General features: G+C 44.5%; 1 protein-coding gene across 1 annotated transcript in view; it reads right to left on the bottom strand.

Annotated features, from left to right (window-relative positions):
• ZNF469 (zinc finger protein 469) overlaps positions 1-14,778 on the bottom strand; it is a 411,666-nt gene that overhangs the window by 104,247 nt on the left and 292,641 nt on the right. Inside the window, exon 10 of the mRNA XM_078848136.1 lies at positions 1,392-1,501. The gene's annotated coding sequence lies outside the window, so the exon portion shown is untranslated. The remainder of the gene's footprint in view (positions 1-1,391; positions 1,502-14,778) is intronic.

Here is a 14,778-nt window from a genome sequence, read left to right as displayed (position 1 = left end):
CTCCACTTCTTCACTCCTCCAAATACAGGGGATCCTCTCCCTCCCTCTCGTCTGTACCTTGCTGCAGAAGAAAAAGCTTCCAAAATGTACAGTAGTTGTTTTTTTTTAAAAACTCACTCTAACTACTGCACACGATTCAAAGGAAATATAGGAAACCACAATTCTCAGCTCTCCATAAGAGGCAAATGGAAAGTCACTTAAAGTGACTCCTGTCTTAAAGTGGCAGGATCCATTTTCTTTGTTATGAGCGAAAAAGGAAAACTAAACCAAACCAAACCGTGCAAACCCCAGTAGAATGCAGTTCATCTGCACAGCTGCGAAGGTACAACTGGTTTGTGCAATGAGAGGTGCCATTGTGAGTCATTTTCTTGTACTATCCTAGCAAGTCCAGGTGTCTTCTACACGCTGAGTAGCTGAGCCAGGAGACACTGACAGAGTCCCCAGAGGGTTGCATTCTGCAAAGGAAAAGCCAGCTGGGGATGGGGTTGCTTCACAGGCCAGGTATTAGTGACACAATGCATGGGTGATTCCTAAAACGTTGCAAGTGCACATTAAACTGTCCCTAGTAGTAGCCAGCAGGGGAATGCAGTTTCCTAAGTGCACTCCAGACATAGCAGGCGAGAGGAAAGGGGCTAAATTTTTTTTTTTAAAAACCAACCAAGGAAGAACTCACATCAAAGGCAACTTCTCTGTACAGCAGATGAGCAGATCTATCTTCACATCCTTTTTTAAAAAAAATACCAGATGAACTCGGGGGGGGAAATAACGGTATTAACTCCTTGTCTCTCAGAGACACAGGGACTATCACACACCAGGGGAAAGAAAAATCAGAGCATTTTCTTGATGCAAGCAGTTTTGAGTTTACAAAAGGCAGCAGAGCAATGACAGCAGAAGCCAAGCCGTGTTTATCTTAGGGGTTCCCGTGACTAATACCAAACCCACGGAAACATGACCACATTGACATCTAATAAAAAAAAAAAGGGGGGGTGGGGGTAGGGAGAAGGAATTTTTAGCTGTAAAAATAAAAGGCCATTATTGAAAAAAAGCTCTGGGATGACACAAATAGCTGAAATACCTCAGAGCAGAGAAGCATCGTTTTTAACGCTTGCAATTGTGACACTGAGTGAAAACAGGGAAGAGGGAAAAACAAAGTTAAGTTAAAGGTACTTTTCAGTGCAATGCAGGACCCCGTAGCAAAGCAGATTACTAAAGAAAACAAGAACCCTCGGAAATAACTCAAGCACATGCTGGGAGCCAAGGTATTAAAAAACCCAGAACACTGACATGCGGCAAATAGCACATTTTCCCCCTCCTCGTCTACAGGCCAAACACAAATAATATTCACATTCCATCAGTGAACAACCCTAAATGACAAAAGGGTGTTTACTTACCTCATTATAAATCTGAGGGATGGAAGGGCTGCGTTCTCCTGTGTGGCGTTTCAATGGAAAAGGAAGGGAATTAAGAGCTGCAGTCTAGCCCTGTGCAGTTCCTCAGTAATCTGTGGATAAAAAGAGAAGTCTTCATTACTGACCACAGGCACGGAGACTTGCAGCGCACGCCCCCTCGAAGCTGCACCAGCCAGTAGCACACAGAAGTTAGTCTACAGGAACAGGAGAGAAGCTGAGCAGAGACCATAGTGATTTATCTGCACCTCTGGTGGAAAGAAAAAGAGGGGAAAAAAGGAAAAAACACAGCTCAAAATATAGCAAAGGGGGAAAAGTAGGGCCATAGCATTGGTAGGATGACAGGCCTGGGTGCATGCCAAATCCCGAAGGGAAAAACCCCCACCACACGCCTTTAATCAAAACTTAGCCAAGACCTTAATTAAAAAAGCTCCTACAAAATATCAGATAATAGACTGCATTTTCGGGCCTTTTTGAAAAACAATCTCAGATGGCAACATTTCTAAACTCCTGCCAGAGAAGGGAAAGCTGCCAATTTTAGGTTACAGTATCAAAGACACATATCCTCTGCACCCCAATCTCAGTTACACCAGTGTAAACCCAGAGTCACGCTCTTGGCATCAGTGGGATTATTCCTGATTTACACCAGTGTAACAGAGTGGAGTCAGGCCCTATCTCCAGCGACTTCAGTGCGGCTGCTCTGGATTTACACTGGTGTCATGAGAGCAGAATCAGGCTCTATTTGCATTGACTTCACTGCATCTGCTCCTGATTTACACTGGCATAACTGAGAGCAGCATCAGGCTTTACTTGCACTGACTTCACTGCAGCTGCTCCTGATTTACACCAGTGTAACTAAAAGAAGAATGCTGCCCCATGGTGCGTCTTGTTTCAACAATACTCTCCTCGTCATTTTTAATGATTAAAAGGTAAAAAGGATTGTCCCCACATTCTCTGTTGGGAGAAGCAGTTAGGGCACTTGAAACCCCATGTGAAGCCAATCTGGATTTCCACTGCATAAAGACCAAATTCCTTTTCAAATTAGGCTTATTAGGTATGTAGCTCCATAAACGTAGGGAATTATTTGTCATCTAATCTTGACAATCAAGTGGAATTTCAATAAAAGTCTTAGGCTGGACACCATCCAAACTGATTCTGATACAGTAATATTTATAAGTGCATATGGTTAGACTGTGTATGGGAACAACTACAAAATGATTTGGAGAAGATGGCCTGGGGATCAACAGATTGGAGTACTGGGTCTAAAACGACTTTTGGCTTTGATGGTAATAAAATGCATGTGGTTTTGACGTAAGCCTCAAAAGCAACCAAACATTTCTCAGTTGTATTGTCATTGCTATATACTACAGAGAATCTGTGTCATATTTTGTACTATTGTCTTATATAACGTGGACAACCCGCATCACGTGCTCCTTTACAGTTCCCGACACAAAGATAAAGATTCTCTCTCGTTCCAGATCTGTATACTATGGAGAAGCAGTATATAATAATACTCACTAGTTTGCACTACTGTAGTGACTTTCCTTTAAAGGATCTCAAAGTGCAACACAAACCTATTCTGATGAGAAACAGAAACTAAAGTTTCGAAAAATGTTGTAATCTCCCTCTTCTCCCACTTCCCCGTTTTCCAGCCCGATCTAATGAGCACTATTACGTTATGCCCACTTTACAGGTGGATCACCGGAAACACAGCAAGATGAAGTGGCATGCCAAGGTCACACAGCAAATCAGAGTGGGAACAGTACCCAAGTGTCCTGCTCACACCTCAAGACAACTACCACCTTTACACACCACAGCCTCATCCCAGGAAACTTCTGCATAGGCCTAATTGTAAGTATGTGAGTACTCCCTGAAAGTCAAGCATGTACATAAGTCTCTGCAGGCTCAGGGATTATAGTTCAATAGTATATATGACAGGAAAACTATATAATCCCCTCTCCTTTATAGACCTCTATACCATGGAGAACATATTCAATGCATCACCTTGGTAGTATGTCACATATTCTCTAGAGAACATCACTAGCATGCTTGTCTTAACAACTGTTTTGCAAAATTTAGAAAGGACCTATGTTTTTAAAACAAACACAAACACAATAGCATGCCCACATAGTGTGTATGCACAGTGCCCATGTGTTAACATGCATAAAGACATACACATACAGTGAGAAGTAAAATGAATGTAGGGTCACCTGCTTTCGGCAAAATTGGTATAAGTCCACAGTAAACTTCACTGAAGCCAATAAATTTAGGCTGATGTGAGATGAAACTTTTAGCCCATGTATTGTGCTTTGTTGGAAAAGCAGACCAACAGTAAAACAATGAATATTATAATACAGGCTGTATTCATATAATTGTTTTGCATCCACTTACATGAAAACATTTGTCATTGTCACAGAGAGAGATTCTAGTTCCACACAATAAAATGACATTTTCCTTTCAAAGTTCTTTGCTTTTGCCTTGGTCAAGACATTTCTCATGTGACATAAATCAAAGCCAGGTGCATCTCTTTGCATTCAATGTTTTGCTAATAAACACAGCTGAAAATATATGGCTGTATTAAAATAAAATCCATCCCATTTGCTTTAAGATGCATGACTAATGATCACTTCACTTGCAGGTGGTATTGATTTCCATCTGGAACTAAACCTGTTTAAGGTATTAGATATTAACAATGAAGAAACTTGTTCTATCACACTTTAAATTGATTCCATGACACCCAACACACATTTGCTTGTTTTTACTGGGCACTGCAGACTGCAGGCTAACATACTGCTCCATGGGCTACGATAGTGAAAATTTTGCTCGCTGCACTCACATTTACCTATATGCCTGGTGTCTGGCAATTGCAGATGGAGCAGTCACATGGAATGCTGCTCAAACAGCCACTGTGCACAGAGATGTCCCACTCTGCACTCAGATGTTTGTGCCAGCTGATTGAATATTCATTTGTTCCTGATTTCCTTTTACTTCTGCCAGATGCTCACACAGAAGTGAAGGCTGGCAAGCTGGGTGCCTGTTGACTCAAAGACCTGATGATATTTACTTGCCACTTGGAGGAGGACAGCAGAGGTCATTCCTAGGAAACCAGTGGCCATTACTGAGATGGGGGAGAAAAAAGTGACCATGTGAGTTCCCTCACTGCATTGTCAGAAAGACTATGGCCACCATGTTTTTTACGGATTGTCCCAAATCGATGCCCCGGATCCAAAGACTCAGTCTTTGGGGAGATTTCCCAGCTCTGATTTTTGTAAATTTCCCCTAGACTCAAAGTGAGCCAAACCCAGCTCTCATCCCAAATGGTGGGATTGTCAAAACCCAACTCCAGCTCAGGACCCACATTCTGCTCCTCGGGTCCATCTTTAGGGCTCAGCATCAGGGCCAAACATTCAAAAACAGACTCAAAAATTGCACCCGGAAGTGTCGCAAACACAAACCCCACCTTTGCCCTAGTGATGTGGCAGAACCAAACCTCAGCCCTGAACATCCCACATTTGGGGAACGTTTGGATCCTGATCCAAACTCCTCAGCTGGGACCCATCTCTGATTTGGACATGCCCAAGGTGTCTGGAGCATGCAGGTTGGGTAAGCAGCTACCTGCCCAGTGAGAAGGTCCAAAGGAAGGTTCTTGGAGGCCATTGTACAAATCTGTCTGTAACAGGGTGGCTTGCCCCTTGAGGACTGGAGGGCCTGGGGCTAATCACCCCAGATTACTGAATGAGTCACAGCCAAGACGGATCATCTGATTCCACTCTAAGAAGCAGCAGGAAGCTGCAAGGAGAGGGGCAGTGTAGGAAACTGCAGAGTGTGAGAAAGGTGCCTGCAGAGAAGACCCTGATAGAAGGAGAGTTTGGAGGCCAGAGCCCAATGCGGGAAATCCTGCCTGTGTTTGGGCCTGGAGCTCAGAGCCAGAAGGCTGAGCTCCAGCAAGGAAGACCTGGGAGGACTGGCTGTGAGAACAGACTGACGGAAGAAAGAGCTCTAGTTGTCAGAGAAGATGTCACAGTATGAACTTTTGTATTACGGTGACGGACTTTATTTTGGGACCTGAGGACTGTTTTGAACCTTTTATTAAACCTACCCCAGGCAAAGGTGGTGTTAACCCAGGGAGAAGTCTGTGTGCAAGTTCTTAAGGGGCCCTGAAGAGGGGGAAACAGAGTCAGGGTTCCACAGAGAAATCTCTGGCCACAAGGGGGTGCTCAAAAGGCAGCTGACCCTATTACAATATTCTCAGAACCCTTAACATCAGTGTACCCAATGTTACCAGCACTTGGCTTTCAATTGTTCCTTGCTTCAGACACAAACATCCACAATCCAAGTAACTACAACCTATAAATCAGAGATGAGGACAACAAATACTTCCAACCATTGACCCTATATCCACCCATAAGTCCAGTATTTCCATATTTGCCCAGTGATGCAGGATAGTCTGCTCCATAGTCATTTGAAATTCTGGCACACCCACATGGACTAACTGCAACTGCTGTACAGCACCATACCTCTAGCTTGCGGGCAGTCATTTCAATCAATCAACAAGGAATGGGTTACTTGGGGCACAGGGTGTCCCATTCACCCAAAGGAAAGAGCAAATTAAAATGGCAGAGGTTTCTTCCATGGCATTTCAAGTCAGACAGGAACTGTCAGATGGACATTTAAATATTAAATACATTTATTATTGAAAACACATTTACATGGCAACATTAATTTACCACAGTGCTTAACACAGAGAGAGAAGGCACTGACTGCCTCCTGATCAGCTTTTAGTCTATGGGAGACAAGACCAACACAAGAGACAGGGCAAGATGAGGAAAGGGTGAGTGTGGGGATTACTAATGAGGAGAAGGCTAGAGGGTCTGAAGGAGTGGAGAAGTGTCAGTCAAGATCTGAAGCAGCTAACAAATAACACTCTCTTTTGATGCCAGAAGGTGTTCCCTGTATCCCTGCCAGAGCCTTGACAACATCTCAATTTCCCCATCGCCTATATGGTCACCATCTTTCCAGCCCTCACCTCAGCACCTCCACTGTCACTCTTCGATCCCTGAGCTGTGATTTTCCATGTACAGTGGGCAGCCATGTATTTTCAGTCAAAGGGATATTTTAGATGAAGGTAAATGACAAAACAAGAAAGAACAAAAGTAACTTGTCCCTGAGATAGAGAGAGTACTGTGTGCGTGTCTCTCTCCTTCATAACATGCTGCATTTTTTCTCCCACACAAAGTAGCTGGCAGGCAGACTCCTGAGAAATTTTAAAGCGCAGTGCAGAAAATAAACGTGCAATATGTTTGTGGACATTTTAGTTGAAAAATTTGAGCCTTTTTTGGACCAGCTCCAGGAAATAAAATTGAAGAGCAGATAAAAGAGGCGACAAGTTGGTGGAAGAAAGAAAAGAAAAAGGAAACAAGACTGAACTGATATGCTGATTCCTTTAGGATGGCTACAGTCAGGGATCCGCTAAGGCTTCTCATTTTCTTGGTCTTTCTTCTCCAAGTAAACTGACAAACCCTGACCCTTTCCTACCCCCACCCAACTGGGGGTTTCTTAGAAATTCATTTTCTGAATCTGGCCCAATCTAGCTCTGGGAAAGGCACGATGTTCAGCCTGAATCCAAGAGAACAGCTACACCAGCTGAAATATAATTCCACCGAGACGTACCAGACTAACACTGGTCCTAAATCTGCAATAGCTTTTCTTCTATTCCATCTCCCTTTAACAAAGGCTACAGCTTGCGTGCTACAAATAGAAAGAAAAGACCCACTCTGTGTTGCACATTCAGACAGACGGACACGCGTGTATATTGTGAAGGCTTATCCACAGGCACACACGCATGTAGGTACAGTTACACTCAAAACACACCTACAGTCCCATACACACCCAATACAGTAATACACTCACGCACAAATTCAAATGCGCCCGCACACACACATACACACACACACACAGGCTGTTTTCATATATTGTATACAGCCTCATGCAGACAGACACACAAACGTATAAGTCCAAAATGTTCCAAAGTGGCCACTAACTTAAGGGGCCTCAGTTTCAGGGGTGTCTGTCTTGAGGCACCTTGGATGTAATTTTCAGTGGGTGCTGAGCACCCACAACTCCATTAGAAGCCAACGGGCTCTGTGAGTGCTCAACATGGGCCAGTGTATCGAGCACTAGGCTGGACTAGGGGGTTCTGTTCCTGGCTTTGCCACCCAGCTGCTGGGTGGCCTTGGGCAAGTACCGTCTCTGTGCTTCAGTTTCCCCATCTGTAAAATGGGGATAATGATACTGACCTCCTTTATAAAGCACTTTAAGATCTAGGGATGAAAAACACGAGATACGAGCTAGGTCTGATTATACACACACCTGTACCCCTCCCTAGCACTTTCAAGCAGCCATTTATCTGACACTTAAGTTGCGAACAACAGGCCCGTCAGAGCTAGGATTGCCAACAGTCCCTTGTTACAAGGGAGGTCCCTTATTTTTTCATCTCTGTACAATAAGATCAGGAGTTGCTGAGTGGTGCCAAAAGCAGCAAGAAATACCCGTGGCGAATGTAGGTGAGTGCTGCTTATTAATTATTACATAAATAATAAATAATAATAATAATAATAATATCAGGAGGAGAGGTGGGCCGGGGGTTCTAGGAAAGCAGTCCCTTATTTTTGAAATACAATGTTGGCAACCTAATCAGAGGCCGCACTGTCACTATAAATAACACATTCCAATTTCAATCTGTTTTATATTCCTATTTCTTTAAAAAAAAAAAACCTGCCTGAGATTAGGATTTAGGCTTTCCAGCCCCCCCTAGACCTTATGGGAAACTGCAGGACAGTGACAGGGCAGCGATTTGTACAGTCCTTAGGCTAACAAGATGTAGCATCCCTCACCAGCCTCTCACAGACATTCAATATGGGAATCCTGTTAATGAAAGGAAAACAGAGCAAGGCGGAGAAGCGGAGGCCCAGGGTGTGGTAATTCAAGAAGGCAGGACTGGAGTCATGAATGAATCCTTTCACTGTGGTCCAGGGAAAGCCAGTGGCACAGAGGGTTGAGGAATTCAAGAGTTCCGTACACCAACACAAGCAGCGGAATACATTAACAGGAATACGGAGACATGACTTTCCTTTAATTAGCAGTGTTGTTGTTGCCGTGTCGGTCCCAGGATATTAGAAAGCCAAGGCGGGCGAGGGAGCATCTTTTACTGGACCAACTTCTGTCGGTGAGAGAGACACGTTTTTGAGCTCTCCAGAAGAAGAGCGCTGTGTGAGCTCGAAAGCTTGTCCCGCAAAAGGTATCACCCCACCCGCCTTGTCTCTTTAATTAGCAGACGGGGGTGAAGGTGGAAGAGGTGCGCTGAACAGGGAGAATGCCACGTCTGGCGGCTAATCGCACAGACCGGCAGTTACAAAGAAAAGAGGAAGAAAAAATATATCTCTAACCGCAGTAAAAGAGTCCCGCTTCCCAAACTGTAAATCGCTGTCTTTATTTTTTCCTGTAATTATGTCTCTAAGGGATAACTAAAATTTACATTTTTGCAGGATCTGTATAGTTTATTCAGAGGCCTGTTTAGTGCAAGGCTCAGCTAATAAATAGACTTATTGATACTTGCGCTTATACATTATACTAAATACACATTCAGACAACTGGCCTATTTTACACCAAACTATATTGTGAACAAATTATTCTCTTTTCCAGCACGGTGCGGGCACACACAGACACACACTATATACACACACTCTCCAACCCCCAGCTGAGCTATGAATGGCTGTAGTGTACAGAATTACTTTATACTAACGGCTTTCAAAACACTCAGAGAGAAAAAAAAAGTCCAAAGATTCCTTCAGACTCTCTCTCTGTCCAAGTTTACTTCACCTTTCTCCCCTCACGTTCCCGTCCAAAAAAATAAAAAGAAGAGGAAATTATTCCTTAATACTCCGGTACAAAAATAAGTTAACCTTTCTCTCCTTTGTCTTCCCATTGCAGCCAGAACAAACTTCTCTTTCCTGCCTCTCATTAGGGGATAATGCTCCAATGAAATATTTACCCCTCCTGCTCCTAATTTGTTTGAAATGATTTACACAAATATTCTCTAGAAATTTATTTCTAGCATCAGCAGTGCTTTAACCTGTAGGCCCAGGGTTCGAATCCTGCCTAGGTTCGGAATAGTCATAATTTTTTACCGTATGAGGGTTGTGCTGTGGCTTATATGGAACGAGTCCAATACCAAACCAGGAGTCCACGTTAAAAAAACACACCACTAGGCAAACCCTCGGGCTTTATTCACCTCCACGGGCTAGATGACAGCCGCGGAGCAGAGCAAAAGTTACAGGTGACTTCTGTCAGGTGCAACCGCCAGCCAACAGAATTCCTGCGGTTGGTGTCTCGGTGCACAGCCCAGGGCAGTCTCCCCTCAGATGGGGAGGAGGTGTGAGGCAGGTTAGATAGCTGGGAAACAAAGGGCTGAATGGGCTACACAGTGTGAACTGCTCCAATCAGGTAAGGCGCACTGGCCGAGCAGCGTGAGGGAAGCTGGCACAGCTGCTGCCTATGCTGCACCCGTGTGTGGGATCATATTTATTTATTTGGGTTTCTTTATAACTGTACCTTCCAACACTCTAGGCACAGAGTGAACGGGGGGTAAATAGAGGCCATCAGTCACCAGGGCCAAGTGATGTCACTGCAGAGCTCAAACAGCAATTCTGGGAGTAGAAAGTGAACTCTGATTGGGATATGTGGTCCAGCCGCCTTGAAATGCTGCAATATGGAGTCTGAATCAGAGCCATCTGCATTTGGATTGATGCTATACCACTATAAGAGGAAAGGCAGGGCACGGGCAATGGTGTTGCCATAGGTCAACACAGCCAGTTAGCCACTATCTGTGTCAATGTGCATGCAAACCCTTCTTAGGTTTCAGGGAAGATGAGATGTAGAGGAGCCACATCCTGGCCCCATTTGTACACAGCACTGAACAATCCAGTCCTTTGGGCCCATGTGGTACCCTCCACTCAGCATAGGCCCAGTCCATGTATAACAGTCAGGAAAGATGGGAAGCACTAGACTAAGGTGCATGATCAGAGCTGGGGCCAGGTTCTAGCCAGCCCTATTAGTCCCTCACTTTTATGACCACTTAATCCATTCACAAATGCAATGAAAAAAAGAGCACCTATAAAATTTATTAGAGGTGGAACCCAACCCAAATACCCCCAAACGCAGAGCAAGTGCTGATCTGGTTCCAGGTCTCTTGGCTGACTCCCTAGCTCTGCAACAGACCAAAGCAAAACCCAAGATGTGACCTCTCCCTTTCCCCTTCCAACCCAAACACTGTGGGGGCGGGGGGGCGGGCTCAGATCCCCATCAGGAACTGCTAATGACTCCATCTACATCATGGCTTTGAGCAGCCTGGACTTAGAGAGTCTGGAACAGGAGTAGGACTTGAACTTGGAAATGCAAGGCCGGCAGAACACAAACTAGGCAGAAGGGTGACCCCAGAATACCCACCCTGGGAGGGGACCTGATTGGGTCCAGGAAACCAGGAATGGGCCCTTTTTGCTTTCTACCTCTTTTTTTCCATCAGGACTTGTTCTGAATCTTTGTAAGGGGTATTTTTTAGTGAGTTGCTTCAGGCAATAACTCAGATGTCCCATTGCTAGTGATCAGAAAGCCCACCCGTGGAATCAACAAGCTACAGCAGCAAACCCACTGGAGAGTGAAAAGCTTTTCCTGCCGAAAATGCCTGTCACTGGGAAGAGGCATTAACTTGCACGTAGGTCTTGCGATAATTTCTGTCACTCATCACTTGCGGCCTCACCCTGGAGCATCAATATTAGCACCCGGGGTTAAGAGGGCAAACCCGCTGGGTGTCTTAACCTCAAACGATAACAGGCTTATCATTTGTTTAGTTAAAGAGTGAGGGGAGACAAGTCATTCTCTAAAGCCTCCCAAAGCAATCCAGGGTGGAGCTGCTAAGGGAGCAATATCGCTCATTCACACCCAACAGCTAAACGTGCAACTATGGCAAACCTTTGAATGCATAAACACTCCTCTGTGCCTCTGGACTTCCAGCGAGCTGGACACATAGATGGCATTATATTTCGCTGGCCCCAGATCTTGGGCATAATATTTTTTTTAGCAGTGGACTAAATATTTTTAACATATGCAAACATGCATGCCTAAAGCCGCTTACAGAACCTGGGAGCAGTGACGCTGATGGGCATCCAGGGCAGAACAATGTCGGCATTCTGCTTCCCATGCAGCGCGTCCCCGCTGAGACGATGCCCTGGGTGTGCAGCTCAAGAGAAGCGGGGGGGCGGGGGGGGGGGGCGGGGAGGGAGTGGAAGCTTTCAGGCTAATTTTATAACTATGCCAGAATGGAGGAGTCGAAATTCGCTAAATAAGTGGAGCAAAAAATCTAGCAGCAGGCATATAGATCACTGACAGGTTCAGGGAGGATAGATAGATAGATAGATATTTAAAACAGTGGCTCTCAACCTTCCAGACTACTGTACCCCTTTCAGGAGTCTGATTTGTCTTGTGTACCCCAAGTTTCATCTCATTTTAAAACAACTTGCTTCCAAAATCAGACACAGAAATACAGAAGTGTCAAGCCACACTAGGACTGAAAAAATGGCTGACTTTCTCATTTGACCATATCACCCTAAATCAATTGGAATGTAAATATTGTACTTACGTATCAGTGTATAGAGCCGTGTAAACAAGTGATTGTCTGTATGAAATTTTAGCTTGTACTGACTTCCCTGGTGCTTTTTTATGTAGCCTGTTGTAAAACTAGGCAAATATCTAGCTGAGTTGATGTACCCCTGAACTCTGCGTACCCCTAGAGTACATGTACTCCTGGTTGAGAACAGATCTAAAGAACTTATATGACCCCATTACGGTAGTATCTGATCACCTCACAGTGTTAATGTTAATTTATCCTTTCAATATCCCTGGGAGGTAGGGACATGCTATTACCTCTATTTTACAGATGGGGAAACTGAGGCACGTGGAGTGGCTTGCCCAAGGTGCCATGGGATAAATACACATGGAGAGTTCTCAGGGAAACAAAATGATCCTAGGTACACAAGAGAAGGAGTGACTCGAGGCAGAGGTAGTTGGAGACTGAGCCTTTCACCTTGGCATAACTGTCAGCAATGACTGAAAAGCGTTATAATCTGAGGCATATTTAGCAGTCCTCGTTAAGCAAGCTGGTGATCGCAGTCCATATTCTTAGTGAGCTGGTCTTCTCGTCACAGCTGACACTCTTTGTTGGAATTTTTGTAATAGGGGCTGGGGATCACATGGGCCATCAAAACTGAAATGTCCATTTGCCTCTCCAAGAGATAGTTGAGGCAAAGTGGCTGCACGGCCGCTCTCTAAGCTGGGCCCATGTGTTGGAGAAATGGAAGAGTTATGAGTCTAGTATGAAATGCACTTAAAAAGATCTAACCCTCCTTACTGACCACTTACCTGTAGATATAGGGCCAGGCTTGTACGGATCACAACAGACACCTACATTTTCACATTCAAATACCCACTGTGCATATGCAAATAAGGTACATGCACCAGACAGGTACTCCCAACAATGGATAACTGCACACAGATTGGGCCTGTGCAAATGTACATGCCTAACTTTTAACATCTGACCCACACTTAGCAATTGTATCACTTATATGAATTGATTATATACGGGAATTGCAGATGTTTAGAGAGGAGAAATGTTTGAGATTCTCAGCGATAAGGAGCCAGAAATTAGTCTTATAGGTCATCATAAGGAAAAGAGCCAAATGGTCCTTGAGAGTATGGTCTGCACAAGCGGACATATTTCTGGGCAACAGCTATGCCAGGAATACAGTGTTATCCAATCTCTCACTAACGCAAATTGATCTACAGCCATCTGAGCAGTGACTTGGTGCCAGTTTTGCCCTATTGCATGTGGCTGAGTGAAATGCTGCTTAGCCATGTGTGACAGATTGGTATCAATGAAACTTTAAGTGCAGTGTTAGAATGATGCACTTGCAGGGATGTTGCCAAATGAATTAGCGAACAAATGCCAAGGTGCAGGGGGAATAGTAAGGATAATCAAATATGAGACATATGGTATTAAACTTTTGTTGGTGCCTTCATCCAACCTGCTCCATTCTTGCACGTCAGGTTCCCTTTCACGCTAACATTTGCTTTGCACTTGGCCACTTTGTGTGTGAAATTAACACAGGTGCTGCGTTTTCTTCTGCAGTGAAACACCATGGGGCAGGAGCAGCGCCTTTCTCCCAAACTCTGCAATCTTCTCTGTTTACATCTTTCCAACTACTCAACTTCCTGCCCCTGCTCGTCTCTCCTACAATGAAACTGTCTTTCAGCTATAACAACATATTTACGCCTGCTCTTGTCTTGACCAGTTTACTGTCTATCCTCAGGTTTGTTGTGGCTATTTCCTTGTGGGGGAGAAAAGAAAAAGCCCAGTCATATTCCTCTGCAACTTCTGTGATGGGGTTCAGACACAGAGACCCCCTTGGGACTGTCACCTGATGTGCGGAGACTACCTCTGAGCCCGTTTTCCCTGCCATTTTGGGCTTCCAGAACCTGCCTTGTTGAGCCAGACACGCCAGCCTGCTGAAACACAGACCCAGGGCCTGAAGCACGCCCTCAAAGCTGCAGACTTAACTGAAAGCAGCTTAAGAAGTGCTCCTGTCTCTGGCACCCAGACACCCAGCTCACAATGAGATCCAATCCCCAGATAAATCCATTTTACTCTGTATAAAGCTTATACAAGGTAAATTCATAAATTGTCTGCCCTCTGTAACACTGATAGAGAGATATGCACAGCTGTTTGCTCCCCCATATATTAATCACTTATTCTGGATTAATTAATAAACAAAAGTGATTGTATTAAGTATAAAAAGTAGGATTTAAGTGGTTTCAAGTAATAACAGACAGAACAAATTAAGTTACCAAGCAAAATAAACAAAACACGCAAGTCTCAGCCTAATACATTAAGAAACTGAATACAGGTAAATCTCACCCTTAAAGATGTTCCAATAAGTTTCTTTCACAGACTAGACTCCTTCCTAGTCTGGGCCCAATCCTTGCCCCTTGTACAGTTCCTGTTAGTTCTAGCTCAGGTGGTAACTAGGGAATTTCTCATGACTGCAGCCTGCTTTGTTCTGTTTCACCCCCTTTTATAGCTTTGGCACAAGGTGGGAATCCTTTATCTCCCTCTGGGTTCCCCCTCTTCCTTCTAAATGGAAAGCATGAGGTTAAAGGTGGATTCCAGTTCAGGTGACATGATCACATGTCCTGCAAGACTTCATTACCCACTCGCTGGCACACACGTATACAGGAAGTCTTACAAGTAAACAGAGCCATCTAC

The sequence above is a fragment of the Lepidochelys kempii genome, chromosome 12, assembly GCF_965140285.1.
Source record: "Lepidochelys kempii isolate rLepKem1 chromosome 12, rLepKem1.hap1, whole genome shotgun sequence".
Taxonomy (NCBI): Eukaryota; Metazoa; Chordata; order Testudines; family Cheloniidae; genus Lepidochelys; species Lepidochelys kempii.
The sequence above is the reverse complement of the archived record's forward strand: the minus strand, read 5'-3'. Positions and strand labels throughout refer to the sequence as shown.